At 30.0% G+C, this 16357-nt stretch overlaps 1 long non-coding RNA gene across 1 annotated transcript; it reads right to left on the reverse strand.

Moving 5' to 3' along the window:
- Positions 1–3743: 3743 nt before the first annotated feature.
- LOC148284923 (uncharacterized) lies at positions 3744–15764 on the reverse strand. The gene is made up of 3 exons (XR_015823412.1): positions 15477–15764; positions 11795–11874; positions 3744–4827 (listed from the first exon to the last, which is right to left on the reverse strand). It is a non-coding gene; the product is annotated as an uncharacterized LOC148284923 (long non-coding RNA).
- Between the last annotated feature and the right edge of the window lie 593 nt (positions 15765–16357).

Genomic DNA, 16357 nt, shown 5'->3' on the forward strand with positions numbered 1-16357 from the left:
GAAGTTTGTTTTATTAAATGATAAATCCAAAGAGGCATTTCTTTATATTCTTATGCCAAGTTTTCATTGATTTTGAATATATTATATCTGTTAATGTTATCTATTACTGTGCCATATTATATATGTGTACCTTTTAAGTTATTTTAATAATTTGAGACATTGCGGACTATCATTATTCATATTTGTTTTTATTTATCTTTGTACTATTCTTATTTAATGAGTAAAATCCTATAGGAATCTCAATATCAAAAGTTCAATTTTTTCAATCATTATTGTAGTGTTCCATATGTTTAAAAATATGAATGTGATTATTTCCATTAAGAAATGTAATTTGTACTAGAATCGATAAAGGTTGTAGGTGCTATTAAATACACACGTGTTTTACGTTTGGTTTTTAAATATACAATGTTATAAGTTTAATTTTACTATAAAATGTGAAATCAATTTACTTTGGCAATGGCTAGATGTTTCAAAATCAGGGAAAATATTTAAAATGTGTTAGATTTGGTGGAATAAATACTTACCTAATTAACACAACAATAATTAGAGCTTGAGTTATGCATGTATTAAGTTGATTTTGCAATTTTTTGGTAGAAATCATATAAAACATTTTTTAAAAAAGGTGTAAAAATGAAATCAATCGGATAAGTATAAGTGTGTACGCCTCCCGAGAGCCTTAATCACACTTGCCTACTTTGCGAGGCATCAAGGCTCGTGATCCTAAATGTCCACTTCTGACAATTTGTCGGGAGTTCATGTCAGAACTATAGGACATGGGCCTGACATGGGAGGATGCACCGGAGTCGGGTGCCTACAGACAGCTTGGAGGAAATTTTCGGGCGCCATAAGTTCCATCCAGGGAGCAGACTTGGGAAAAGAATAAGCGCACGTCTCTTTAAGACGAGGATTCCATAATTGCATTAATAAAGATATCATTATGGTATAACAGGTACCGCATCAGAGAATAAAGGCCACTGTAATTAACTACAGCAAAATCTTTATTCTTTTAACACGGGGATATTTTGTATTAATCTTTAGTAACTAAATGCATTTTTAAAATATTTAAAATATGTACATAACATTATGTAAAAAATATGTACATAACAATATAAAATTAATTTCTAAAGGAACTGAATTTTTTTTTTAGATCTCTAAATGAACTATGTGATTTTTGTCACAAAAAAGATTTTCAGTATGAATAATTTAGTGGTTGAAAAGTATACATTTTACAATATAATATTTCGATTTATACAAGTATTCTCAGCTATGTTTTCTTGTATCTACACCATGTTGGAAATGCTGCGAGTATTTTCTCTTTTTCAAAATGACCAAATCTACAGTTGTACCTACTAACGGTCGCTTATCAAAGATAATAAGTTTTATTCTTATGTATAATGAATGTATGGTAATCATATTTTACCCTTAATTGCAATTGGGTGAGGATCTACTTGCAAGATTATACTAAATATGCAGAAATGGGCATCCAATCATATCAAACAAAAGTTATTTTTGCCTAGTTGAGTTAGTTGGTTGGAACGGAGTTACTAAAAGCAATAAACTTGCCGATGTACTTAGCATTGAACAATGTTTATAAATGGATGTGTTTTAAGGATTTTATGATACTTATACAAATACAATGATAAAATAATTGGCAATGCGTGCACTGAACTTTAGTATTTGTACTATCAAAATCAAAACCTTTTTATTCATCTGTGTGTTGAGAAGATATCCCTAAAGTGTGATGCGTAAACACATTTATCATTGTAAATATAAATGTTTATATTTATATTTCATGTTTGTTCTACAGCAGCCATGAATTTAATGTACTAAAAGAGAATCATTATTCATGTAGAGTAAATCTTTCAAAACAACTTTTTTTTTTAAATTGTGCCACGGTGGTATTCTGAATCTTCTCTAGAGAGTGATTAATTTGTGGATTTTGATTTTTTTGCATGCATTTACACTTTGCTTATATCTGGCCACACTGATGATCAAACGTCAAATGAATGTGATGATTTTTATTAAGAACATTATTGCGTTACCCAAAATACTTAATTGGGTTGAATTGACCAAACCGTATTAGTTTTTTTTCAGTTTTATACATCATTTGACGTTAAATCATCGGTGTGGTCATTATGTGAAGCAAAGTGTCGTCGCATTAAAAAAATATGAATCCCCAAAGTAATCACTCTCTAGGGGGTAGAGAAGATTCAGAATACCACCCTAGGCAATAAAATTATACCAAATATCTGCATGTCTGAAAGCATAAAAAAATCCTTAAACTATTATACCGTGGGATAATAACTACAACTAGGTAACTTCAAAATCAGCATTTTTGAGTTACCCACTTAAAACACATATTACATTCCTTCATGAGTGCTACAAACAGACAAGATGTGATTCAATCAAATCACATTACGATGATTTGAATGCATGACTGGTTTATTTGTAGGATTCACGAAGGAGGATTAAAATATTTGTTTTTAGTTGGTAACTCACAAATGGTGATTTTTGAAGTTACCTAGTTGTAACACGATCTACTACGTATAACTAGAGGTGAAGCATTAATGAATATCTCCCATTGGTGGCATCATGCCTGCAAAGATAATACAAAATAAAAATCACTCTGTGTAAAAATTGAAGTTGTAGAAGAATCTCTGAGTAATATATTTGAGAAAAAATCATTTGACCAAATCTTCACTCCACATAAATCTGATAACAGTTGTTTAAAGCCGAATAAAAAGTTTTAAAAATGGATTATTACCCAATGTAACAGGTTTTCTATACAATATACACTCTTTAAATAAACTACTGTATATTTAAAAATATTATTCTAAACCATGTACATATTCAAAAATAGTTTTAGTTTACATTTAATTGATAAAATTATTACTCGATTTTACTTTTGTTAACTGATTAAGTATCAATTTTATAAATTTTATATTTGAAGCACTAACTTTGTGGTTATTCATTATAATAAAATAAATAAAAAAAACATTGTTTTTAACCACTTTTCTTTTTTCTACCGACCGGTTTCAAAGCTATACAAGCTTCTTTATCGAGGTATACTTAACTAATGAATTCTATCCTATTTTATTTTATCAGTATTATGCTGTGTACTAAAAACACCAAAAGAAACGCTAAAAGAACACTTAAGGTGCCCAAATAATTTTAAAAAATCTGAATCCGCAAAGATAGAAAATAATCATAATTTCAATAAACACTGGATTAAAAGTTCTTTATGTTGAAAAGAAAATAATTAGACAGCTTGGAAATCTTAGAAATTGAAAAACCAATTCATATTATGAAAAAAATAATAAATAACCAAATAAACAATATTTCCTTTAGTCCACTCCTGTTTAGTTTTAAGCGTATTCATCTCACATTACCATCCTTACAAGACAAAAAGACTTGATTTATTAGTTCTGTACACAGCAAAATACTGATGAAATCAAATAGGATATAATTAATTAGTTAAGTATACCTTGATAAAGAAGCTTGTATAGCTTTGTAACTGGTCGGTAGAAAAATAAAATGTAAGTGGTTATAAACAAAGTTTTTTTAAACTTATTTTATTTGTTTTATGATTATGTATTGTTTATTAATGCTAAGAGGAGGAATGAATAAAAAGCATTTTTATTGAATTAAATTCTGGTTTTATTGATATTATAATATAATGACAGGCATATAAATATATATGATATAATTTACATTTTTAAACTGAATAATATTATTGTGTATAAGACAATTTAGGGAACATCATAGGAAGAGAAATAAAATATCGATTAGTCATATCAATATTGATTCCGGTTTTGGAAACACCGAGTAAAAAACACGATACTCGAGTAGTAGTGTTGACTTTGGAATTTAAACTATTGCTACATAATATTGGAATATCACCACTATACATACTTCCTAAAAATGGCTAATTCTGTAGTTTATAAAGTATTTTTGAGGTGAAGTAGGTAGGTTTAAGTAATACATATCACAATATAAATCCGTAATTACATAGAAAGATTGTAATTTATAATATTGATACTGGAAAGGAAAACGTTACCAAGTGACATGTAGCAACTTTACAAAAAAGCCAATTAATGATTTTAAAAAAAAAATATAGAATTTCGTATTATTTTTTTAATTTGAATTATGTAAGAATCACGCCAAAATAATATGTGTGTATGAATTTTTTAGTAATTAAAAAAAAACAAAAAAACTTTAATTGGCTCTTCAGTAAAGTTGCTACATGTCGCTTGGTAACTTAATCCTTTCCAGCGTCGATATATATTCAATAAAAAAATGTAGTTTTGAAATGCAGTCTTTGAAAATTTAATTATGTACTCGTAAGTATTTATCACAGTAAATCAATATTAAACTTTGAAGAATCACAACTTACACAATATATATTTTACTATTACTATCATCATACTATTTCTCGGTAGAGGTAAACTAATTAAATTGAATTTGATTTCGCACGCATCTATATTGGTGTACAATATAACATAGCTTCTTTCGCTTCGTGTACTGCAATGACGTTGAATATTATAATTTTACTCAAAAATTATAACTGCTTTCAAAATTGGGGCCTCGGTAGGTGGTGTAAATCGAGTTGATATCCTAGTGATGCTGTGTCCTGGCCCTGATCCTAGTGTCCTCCTGCTGCAGGTAAGATATTTGATGATTGAGGATTTCCCACAATAGCCGCTGTCACACGCACAAGAGTAATGAATTCTAATCTTGAGCAGTGGCCAGCAGCTGCAATGGGAACCTTTATACTTTATAATTCTGCTTTGAAATTTTGGTATCCTTTCTTCGCTGTTAAGCTGTTACCTGTTGACAATAAAACAGAGTTTATTAAAATAAAAAAATAATTTTCACTAAATATGTAATTTAACAGTGAAATTATATCAGCCGCTCTAAGCAAGACAACAGAAAGTTAAATTTGGTTAAGTATGTTGTAAGTATATTTTCAAATTCAATGTAAAATGTTTATACTTCCACTTCATCTTCAAGAATTCCTTCGTCTCTCTCACTCTTCTCTCTGTTCACTACTCCTTAGACTTAATACTCCACTATAACCTCGTGAAAAATTTCAAAGCTTATCAGATCATGGTTTACCTTTTCATTCACATTCTCAAAGCACCCTCTTAATTTTATAATACTGTCTATTAACCGGTTAGGGCCGGCCATACAAAAATAGCGCGTAAAGACGCGCGCCTTTGCACACGCTTTACGCGTCGAGTTCTAGTATTCCGAACGATTTTATATTTTGTATACTCGAAGGACATCTGTTAGAATCTTGATGAAACACTAGAAAACGAGGAATTATTAAAATTACTGACGACAGTGATCCAAATGAGAACTATCTTTGACGTTTAACACGCGTCGATAATGCAGGGTTGACAATTAATTTTGGGAGTCCCCTTTATAGGGATGCATACGATACATGTTTTCAAAACATCGATACATCGCTAAAAAATCGGATAAAACATCAATTTTATTTATTTATTTATTCACACTCTTTATCAAAATACAATTCCATATTCACTTTGCCAAGCTAACAAGGGTACATACCCTGTTCCAAGCTAAGCAATTACATTTTTATATATTATAATAGTTAACAAATTAATATAGAGCACAGACAAACAAAATATAAACTTATTCGGATACACATTTTGATTCATATACATACAGACATACACATATATACACACATGTATATATAAATATGCGCATACACATACATACATTCATAAAAACATAGACAATTTATTTATGCGAAACTTCATGGTTGTCATCTATAAATATATATTTTTTTAATTATTCCTTATTTTTTATATTTTATTTTTGACATCCAGTAAGGTTCTCCAATTCGTGGCATGCATCAAATTTTCTGACTCCCTACGACCAATGTCATGAAAGAGCGAGGTCAACACCTTCCGTAACTTGACAACACTCCCGTCTTTCCACGATTCTGGCAAAAGGTTATGGACCTTTTTGCCGACGTTATAGTGTTGTCTCGATGCCAGAACAGTGTTGACCCCTTCACTTAGTATCAGATCCCTATTAGAGTATCTTGTATTATGGTTGTGGTTGACGCTCAATGTATCGAAATGACGATGTTTTTTACATCGATGTTAATTTTTCGATATATCAAAGCCCCGATGAATCGATGTTTTGATAGGCTATGTTGCATCCCTACCCCTTTGTATTGCGCATTATTTTTGACAATTTTGTTGTAAAATCTGATTTTATTTTATCGTTTCGCTGCGGTTTCATTGTTTATTTGTTTACTTTGTGTCATAAAACTATTATTTGTAGAAATAAAAAAAGTTCGTTTTATATTATTTCTTAAGTTACAAGCACATTTAACTCAATTTTAAAGTGGAATGACCGAGCCCGTGTTTGTTTATTGTAGGTATAATATTTTTCGACTATTAGGGCCTAAATACGATTTAGTGAATGTTATATTGTCAGTTTAAAATAATAGTTTTCCCTACATAAATAATTATTATTGTTTCTAATCTAATTGCTAAATATTGCTTAAATTCAACATAGTGAAAAAATCTTGTTTTTTCTACGGACTCAAAATGGAAGAAGAATATGAATGTATGATGTATAAAGATACAATATATGAAATATATCTAAATAATGATGTAGAATATTAATGTTTGTAACATGTGGCATCCCTGAAATTTTCTGAAAATTTTCTTTGCGTTTTTCTGAAGCAATGGTGTCTTAAATGACACATTCTTTGGACTCTTCTTTGGACATACAGTGGTGTAAAAAGTCTTCGAACAACATGTTTTTTAGGGAAATGGAAGATTTCTGGGGGCAAAAAATAATTAAAAATACTGTTTTATTGAGGTAGCACTTAAACTTTAAAATAATAAAACAACTATAGAAAAATTGACTGATTTATTTATCTATTTAATATTTTGTAAGACCATCCTTTGTTTTAAGTGTTTCTTTCAAGCGTTTTAAGTAGTAGTTACAGTTACCGTTTTACAAATCAATATGTTCATCAAACATATAAAAAAACAGTTTAGTGGGGCGTGAGCAAAAAATCTGGTATCAGCAGCAGCTGAAACAGCTTCACAAAATTACACTAAACAGTTACGTGTAACAAAAAAGTAGTCGGGATATGTAAAAATGTCAATCGAAACAAAAAAGTGCAATTCTGCGGGAGAGGGCACAGTTTTGCTCATGCTGCTTTATTGTTATTGTTAGGCTTAACTGTTATTTTTAGAAACAGTTTAACTAAACAGTATCAGTTAATTCCGTTTACCTTTACAATAACAGTTTTATTAACATTTTACAACAGAGATGAAGAATATTTAAGATAAGGTAATATGGAAGTCTAGGCATCTACAGGGCTTATGACCTGTCAATGGCTGGTTTAAGTGGCCACTTTACACACCGTGTAACATTCACCATTCTGCCTATATTTGAACATCTATATTCCTTCAATTCTTTCATCTGTTGATGTTTGTGAAGTTAAAGAGCTGAAACCTTTATTTATTTACCTTCTCTTAAATATTCTTCATCTCTGTTGTAAAATGTTAATATAAACAGCTCCCCGGGGAGTTGAATCCAGTCCTTGTCTACAAAAATTTGGACAAACTCAAAATATTGTTAATAACAGTTTTTTTGTGAAACTGTTGCAGCTGTTGTTGCCTAAACTAGTCGGCCGTGTAAATGAATAAAGTAGTTCATAAAAAAAGTTATTTCTCAAAAATATTAAATAAAACAATGATCCACAAAGCTAGTGCTACAAACATCCAAAATATTATTATATTCACTTAGTAATATAATTTTGAACCTTAAATCTAGCCACCCAAAAACACTAAAGCATGTTAAAAATAATATAATATAATACAGGAAAAACTTTTTTGAAGCCTGTTTGCTTTGAAACCGGTCGGTGGAATTTTTTTTTTAATAATAATTAATTAGTTTTAAAAAACAAAGTTGTTTTATTTATTTTATTATAATGAATAACCACAAAGTTAGTTCTTCAAATATAAAATTTATTTTATTTCATTTACATTCCAAATAATTAGCCAGTTTGATCATTTTGGGTAGAGGTGACTAGAAACCATACTTAGTCTTATAATGACCAAGGAACAGAATTTCATCAGAAAAATTAACAAAATCGAGGTTTCGTTGTCCCGTTTTCCGTACTCCAAAATTAAACTGATTTTGTTTTTTTTGAGGAAGAGCATCAGAACGAAATTTTCTGTGTCGGTACTTTTAACGGTTTTCAAAAAAAGTTGTATTCGTATACCGTACGTCCGAAGACGCCAGATAAAACTGGGCGCTTTTGTGGGTTTTTGGATGGTCCTAGCTCCAGTAAGAAAACGTATTCCGGTAAATTTACATAGCTACAGGGTTTATATTCTTTTGAGATGGATGCTAAATAATTTTTAATTCAATAAACTTAAAATGTCAACAGTAACGTTTGAAGTATTTTTTAAAATTATTAACGAAGATAAGTACGAAACGATAGTAAGACCAAAAAACAGTTGCACCGATAAAAAAAAAGTTTGAAAATAATTGCGTTTCTGTCAAAACGGTTCGATTCATTTGATTTTTTATGCAATCCGTTTTGTCCGTTTTGATAAAAACGCAACAATTATTTAACATTGACTCTTTTATAACTATTTTTGTTGCAATTAGCCCAATGGATGACTGGAAATATCTTCACTTTGGACTTTATAATATGTTATACATTTATTCATATAAAGATACATATTATAAAAAAAACGTATCCCTAACTATATGAGGCCAAGAGTCCTGATATATATGATATAGGTATGTACTATAAGATTATGTAAATAGATATATTATTAAAGTATGCGCTAATGTAAGGTAACTTAAGAAATAAATAAATTTAAAAAAACAATTTATCAAAAAGCAAATTGATAGAGACATGCTAATGGTAAATATCTGTATTGGGTAAAAAAAATCACTGCTTTAGTGCCACAATCCATGGAGAAAATACGAGAATACGTTTGTTTGAAGAAAAGTCAGACCGCGTTTCCTCTTAAAAGCTATTTGCTGGAAAAAAGTCGGGACGCCACTTGGATGGTTTTTTTAATAAACCTTAAGGAATGTGATAGGCTAATGAAATTAGATGTAATTTCTAGGTTTATGCAAAATCTTTGGATGGGAAGCGCAAAAATATCATGTGTTTATAAAGTGTTCCGCTATTGCATATTTTTCAGCGTGCCCAAGTTTACACGCTCTTTTATGTTCCTGAATTCATGTTCGTTAAGTACATGGACACTTATTTTTTTCTACAAAACACACAGTTTACCCTGAAGATGGCCCCTGCAATGGGTAGCCGAAATGTCGGAACGAGAAAAACTTCCACGAGATCACCCAAAAAAAATACATATTAGCAATAATTGTATTTAAGTATGTACCTATTCCTGGATCCCTACTCTGAAAATAATATAACAAGTAAATTGTTAGCGCTTAACACGAAAACGTTTCTACAAGAAACTGTTCAATAAGTTTTTTTTTATTGTATAAATAATTAATTAAAATAATCCAAGCTCTGAAAGCAAAAGGCGTGGCTGGGTACTAAACTATGCACCGGCAAAACTCTTATGGGTACTAGCCTTTTTCTTTTGATAAAATAAAAACGTTTCTATTCGGTGTTTTGTATTTTGGAAATAATTAAAACATTGCAAGTATGTGTTCCGTCCTACTAAATGCAGGTTTGTACCTTGTGTCTATAGTCAGAACTCTTTTGTGAATAGCGCATGCCTAGTCGAAGTAATAAACCTTATTTATTCATACAACATCTGTCATTTAACTTATATTTTCCACGTTTAATAATTCGAAAACGACAAATTTACCGTTTGTAAGAAATTACCCTACGTATTTTAAAAACATGCAGTTTCAATTTAGCTCGAACGCTTGCTACTCAATAAAAAAACAAGGGTTTTAGATAAAAAATAAAGCGAATTGATTTTAAGAGCCATGTGTCGGTACTGGTGGATTTTTATAAGCTGGCGCGTGCGCTATACTTACACATAAGCATTATTTGTATTCGTGGATAAGCCCATGGTATGACATCGCACGGCATACGCATTATGAAAATAATATCTGTCTCTCTCGCGCTCAGACAAGCTTATGAGCGTGACATAGACAACTATTGCTTTATTAGTTGCTAATGATATGGTAATACATTGTATATTGATACACAGGATGCTTCTGCGTTCGTCTGAATTTCGCTGCGATTCTTAGTGGTAAAAATATAATAATATGTAAGAGTATTAAGTTATGGATTAAAAATACTGGTTTATAAATATGTAGGTATTTTCATTTAATCAAATCATGAATAGGTCGATTATGTAGTGATGGCGCTTTTACAAAACTTACAAAAAATATTTTTAATTTACAGAATACTGATTTTTAAAATCTTGATGTTACTCGTATATATTGTTTTATTAAATGTTTTTGAAAATCTTTTTTGGATTAGAGCGAAAAAAAACAATTACTCAAAAAAATGACATATATTTACGAGTATTTATTTTGAAACAAGCATGTTTTTTTTAAAATATTTTGTGTTCAAAATAATAATAATTAATAGAGTCTAAATATAAAATGCACAGTACAAATTGTATCGGAGAAAATATGTTTACACACTTATTGATAAACAATAAATAAGTAAATAAGACCATTAAAAAATACATTTTTAAATTTAAATTGCCCCCTGTTCTTTGAAATACTACAATTAGTAAAATGCAATATTTAAAAAAATGATTTGAAAATTATAAAATAATGAAACAAAGTATTTTAGTAAATTAATATTACATTTTCTGAACCCATTGTATTTTTTTTCATATACACAACCTAACACCGAATTTAAAAAAAGATAGCACATTTGGTTAAAATTTAATACAACGTTTTTTAAAATCAACATCCTGTAGATTTTAAATGCGTTAGTGTGAGTTTTCTAAACGCACCAGCTTAAGTTAAACCACCAGTACTTTCTTTGATGTGGTTTGCAGCGTTAAACCAAAAATCTACTCAAATTTTATAGGTTTATACCTAAAGCCAATATGGTGTGTGCAAAATCAAAACATTCTTGAACGTAGCGAACTGGGGTCAGGTTCGATTTCCGATGAGGTCAACGTAAATATTAATTTAACGTTTTTTCCTGGTGTAGTATTGACTTGGACTGATATTTACTTTTCTGGTCTGAGATTGATATTTTAAGCGTTAGTCCTTATCTGTTGTATGTAAAATAAGCTTAACCCTTTCGCTCCTGAGATATTTTTCAAAATTTTCTTTACTCTCCTTTTTTTTGACCATCTCTCCACTTCGGATACTGGCTATCATATAAAAAATATATTATGTTCTAAGTGGCCAGTAACACGAACAATTGTTGTGGCCAGGATCTAACAGAATATGGAAGGCGATTTGAATTTTTGTCTGTACCCACACAAACGTGTTGGCCAGTAGCGAAAGGGTTAAACATACATTCATAATAATTAATAATACATATTATATCATCGTCAAACCCCAATTCGCACCAGATGATGTACAGGGTAAAGTGCATGCAGTGTATCTAGAGCATCTGTTACATGAAGGTAAGGTGATCAGTTTTACGCTTTGGAAACAGCGACAGTAAAATTTTGTAGGGTTAATGATTTAAAAATATTTGATGCCGACTCTCCCAGAAATCGAACCCAGGCAATAAGCAATGCATGACAAGCGAATACGCCAACCACTACACAATGAGGCGGATTTTTCTCTACTCGATTTCCCCTTTCAGAATTTTTACCTGAGAGTAGACATCGAGTCGAAAGCATTCGCCCAGGATTCTGGTTCTATTGCACACACAGAACTGTATACTTCATCCGTCTGGAACACAAATTACGCTTTAGTACATAAAATCTCATATCGTGATATTTATACAATGAATTAAAATGCATAAACTCTCAAGGGGAAACGCGGTCTGACTTTTCTTCATACAAACGTATTCTCGTATTTTCTCCCTGGATTATGGCACTATGGCAGTGATGTTTTTACAGGCAATAGATGGGTATTTTTTTTTAGTTGATAAATTCTTCTAGGACCATCCAAAAACCCATAAAAGCGCCAAGTGGCCTAATTCTGTAACTACATCGTACGAAAGCGAAAAAAGATTTTGATTGCGTTAGAGTGAGATGGATATATGACGAACGAACGAATTTTCGAAACGAAGTTGTGACAAAATAAGCCTGCAGTTTTATCTGCCGTCTTCGGACGCACGGTAAACAAATATGATAACTATTTTTGAAAAACGTAAAAACTACCAATATAGCCAATTTTACTCTGATACTCTTTCTTAAAAAAAAATACCAAATCGGTTCAGTTTTGAGGTACGGAAAATGAAACAGCGAAACGTCGATTTTGTCAATTTTAATTATGCTTATGCCTTTTAGATTTATTATTATATCCAACGTGCAGTGGTCATTTTCGCACAGTAACGAGGAGGCAGTTGCGCAAGAGTTACAGAAAAATAATGTTTCAATACCTATTTATCAAAATTCTCAGCCACCGCGTTTCCCCATAACTTTTATTAAGTTTGTCCAATTTATTTATGAAAGAGAAATATTTATTTATTTAATAAAATTACAGTAAATGCATTTCAACTTTATATAAAAGTACGAATAAAATAAAATACAACTAAAGAAAATCAAAGCTAGAACAAAAAAAAAATATTACCTTAAAAAAAATAGTTTCAATAAATTGTATTTAAGCTACAAAACTTTACTTTAATATGCAATAATGCGTATTTTTTATTAAATACTTCGGTATATATTGTTATTATTGGGAATCAACAGTGAGGCAATGATGATAAGTGAAAAACGAATTTAATGGCTAAAAAAAAAAAAATAACATGCATGAACTATTATATTGAAATAAAAAGAAGTATGATAGTTAAAGCGTATCGTTACGTATCTTGACTATTTTTTTTTGTGTAGTACCAAAACTTTCTACAAAAAACATGACTTTTCTCCTCTGCGTTTAACCGCGCGTTGAAAGCTTTGCTTAGAAAAGGGGCGTGTGTTCTAAGTTGATAGTATTTATGAAATCAAAAACAGTAAAAAACATTACAATAAAGTTCAATAATATTATAAAAAAATGTGATTTACGTAAGAACCTAAGATTTACACAACTAAACCCATAAAAAATACACCAATGCCGCTGGCACAAAATAACATGAAAAATAAATAAATTCAGGGGAGTAATTTCGTCTGTCAATAATAATAAAAATAATGTTTTAGTAACAAAAATTACAAATTCTTTATCTACTACCTGCATACTTATGTAATAGATTTCTCTGGATTATGTCTAGTCTGCCTAACTAGGTACATTATATTTTTAGGCAGACATTTTAATGCAAAGATAAACAATAACACGACTACCTACTAGTTAATTTATTATAAAGTTATACAATATATATACCATTTATTATTTTAGAATGTTTTTCAGTAAGTTTTCCGATTTTTCTCTACCGAAATCCAGTGACCATTTTATTACAAATTTATTTAATTGAATTCTGGTCATGGTTTTGTAATGTTCGGGTAACATATTTAATATTTTGGGGCCCAGAAACCTGAAATTTCTTTGCCCGAATTTAGAGTTTGTGGTAGACCCCTTGACCCATCCTTTAGTTTGACTTCTGGTAGTGTAGGAGTGTTCCTTTTGGGATTTGGTAGAATAATTTGCTTTCACAAACATAGTTATTCTAGATATATATCTAACATATATCTAACATATCGAATCCTTCGAACAACTTGACGCTCGTATACCTGAAGGGCTTTTTAAAAATTATTTTAATAATATATTTTTGAGCAGATTCGAGAGGTTTTAATATTGATTTATAAGTGCCTCCCCATCCTATTATGCCATAAGTTATTATTGAGTTACATAAAATATAATACAGTTGTTTGAGTTTTATTAGGGATAAGACGTTACGTATCGACTTGAAAAATAATGAAGAATATTCAGAAGTTCTCGTTTAAAATATGTTCACGAATGTTTTTTTTTCGAGTAATGTGCGATATTTGATATATCAAAATAATTTTACACATTATTTTTTATGATGGTCAAATTTTATTATTTTAATCATATTAAAAAAATAATAACGTTGATTAATTAAATATAGTTTGAGTACACAACATGTTTTACAGTTGTGTGGACAGTCAATTATAGGAAGTACTGTAGTGGTTTAAATTTTTATATAAGGCTTCTTCGGTCATATAGAATTTCTAGTAAGCTGCCGTTAAAAATGGCATCCGTAAAATTCAATGCGGCAACGAGTAGGTACGGTTGGATAAATAAAATATCACCAGTAGTGAAATGGGTGAGGCACTAAAGCATATCCTTGTTTGATTCTCGAATCGATTGAAAATGTTTGATTGGAGAAAGAGAGATGTCAGGATTTTATTTGCTTCGCAACACCACCGTGTAATATATGATTCTGATACGAGGGAGAGAACATTATTATATTATTATGGAAGAAAAAGACGAGTGAGACTTAAATAAATAAAAATGTGGAATGATCTAGCAGTGACCGCTTTCATCGTTTTCGCGACGTCCTCAGAACTAATAGTGAAAATTGATGCAGTAAAATCCGTACATTTTTTTATAAATATTAATATGGATTTTTATGATTACAATAGTCTTCAAGATATCGCGAAAGTAAACTGTATTACATTTTTATTTTTTACGGCTTTTTGGGCTCATTAGTTGTTATGATTCGCCAATTAGATTTTTAGGATTAATGTGCCGTGTGTCGTTTTTATTATTTTCGTGGCGTCCATCATAAGGGGTGGCAAACAATACACGACACAATAACCCAGAAAACCCTGATTGTTCAGTCGAAATAAAATTTAAAAAATGTGCGTGAGAATCTAAGAAATACGCTTATACGACATTAAATGAATAAACTCTAAACAAATTAATACTACTATGTAGGTACTATATAAAACAATATTAAAAAATATTTTAAATAAATAAATTTTTAGAGCTATATAAAAAAATGGGGATCAAAGGAAATGGTTTTCAAAAGGACCCTGTTTATTAGACAAAAAAATAATAATTTCGTTTTATTCTTTACACAACTTGTTATAAATTTACTAGTTAAAAAACTTTATGTGGTATTAACTTTCAGCAAGGTACTTATAGATCGAATAAAAAAAGGGTAACAGTTTGATTTGATAGTCAAAAAATAAATAATAAATTATCAAATCAATAAAAAGGATATTCCAATTTAAAATAATAAAAAATCTACCTAACGCCCAAAGAAAAAGGCAAGGAAAGGTGTAAAAAAAAACTTATTTGACTGATTTAATTCAGGAGAAATAAGAATTGGTATTTTATGCAGTTTTACAACGTATGATAGCCAATTTAATGTTAAAAGCTTTGTAGCTTTTACCCATTCGAAATTAGTTTTAATGAAGTATGTAACTTACCAAGTTGTCATTAAAACTTCTCGAAGAAATAAAATAATATTGGGTGATCACAATTACTGATTTTGAATAATCCACTGTGACTGAATTAATTAATATCTTCAAAGCATTTACGTTTAATATAAAAACTTTTTACAGCTTCCGCGTAAAAGTTGATGTTGAAATTATGAATTCCTGTCAATAATATACACATTAATAGAAATAGTAATATTTCCATAACGGTGATTTATTTAGCACTATTATATTGCGATGTCACGTTATAAAATATATCATGTAATTACTGAAACGGGGCGTAGCACAGGTGGCGGGTGGTTGAACAGTAAATACTATGAATATGTCTCTCACCTGGCTTTATAAGGAAGCACCCCCCCTCGCGTGAGGGTAGTTAAATATATATCCGATGTAAGGCGTAGGAAACCTTTTATAGTTACAAAAAAAAACGATATTATTTTTGAAATAAACACTATGAAAAATATGTATTTTTACTAGAATAAAACAAATGCTACAAACTTTTTAATAATTAAAAAAGGAATGGCCCACGCTCAGACGCTGACGTCTTTGTGGGGATTTTTTATGTAATAGCTCATTTTAAGATGTATTTTTCTAAAGTGTATTTTTGTAATAAAATTTATATGTAAATAATATATGTACGGAAAAATAAGCAAATGAAAAAAAGAAAAAAAGAAAAAAAAACTATTACACATGTATATTTCATTGAAGAGTTCCCAAACGAGAAAAGATTTTTTTGAATGATTTTTTACAAAAATAAAAAGGCGGTTATCTGATTAAAGTTGGTGCGTTTTATCTGTTACGTAACATTAAAAAATATAAGGAGATAAATTAAACATTATACCTTTTGAAAGAGGATTTTATTATTGATAACA

The sequence above is a fragment of the Micrasema longulum genome, unplaced genomic scaffold (assembly GCF_059751315.1).
Source record: "Micrasema longulum isolate JH-2025_06_02 unplaced genomic scaffold, ASM5975131v1 h1tg000076l, whole genome shotgun sequence".
In the NCBI taxonomy this organism is placed as follows: domain Eukaryota; kingdom Metazoa; phylum Arthropoda; class Insecta; order Trichoptera; family Brachycentridae; genus Micrasema; species Micrasema longulum.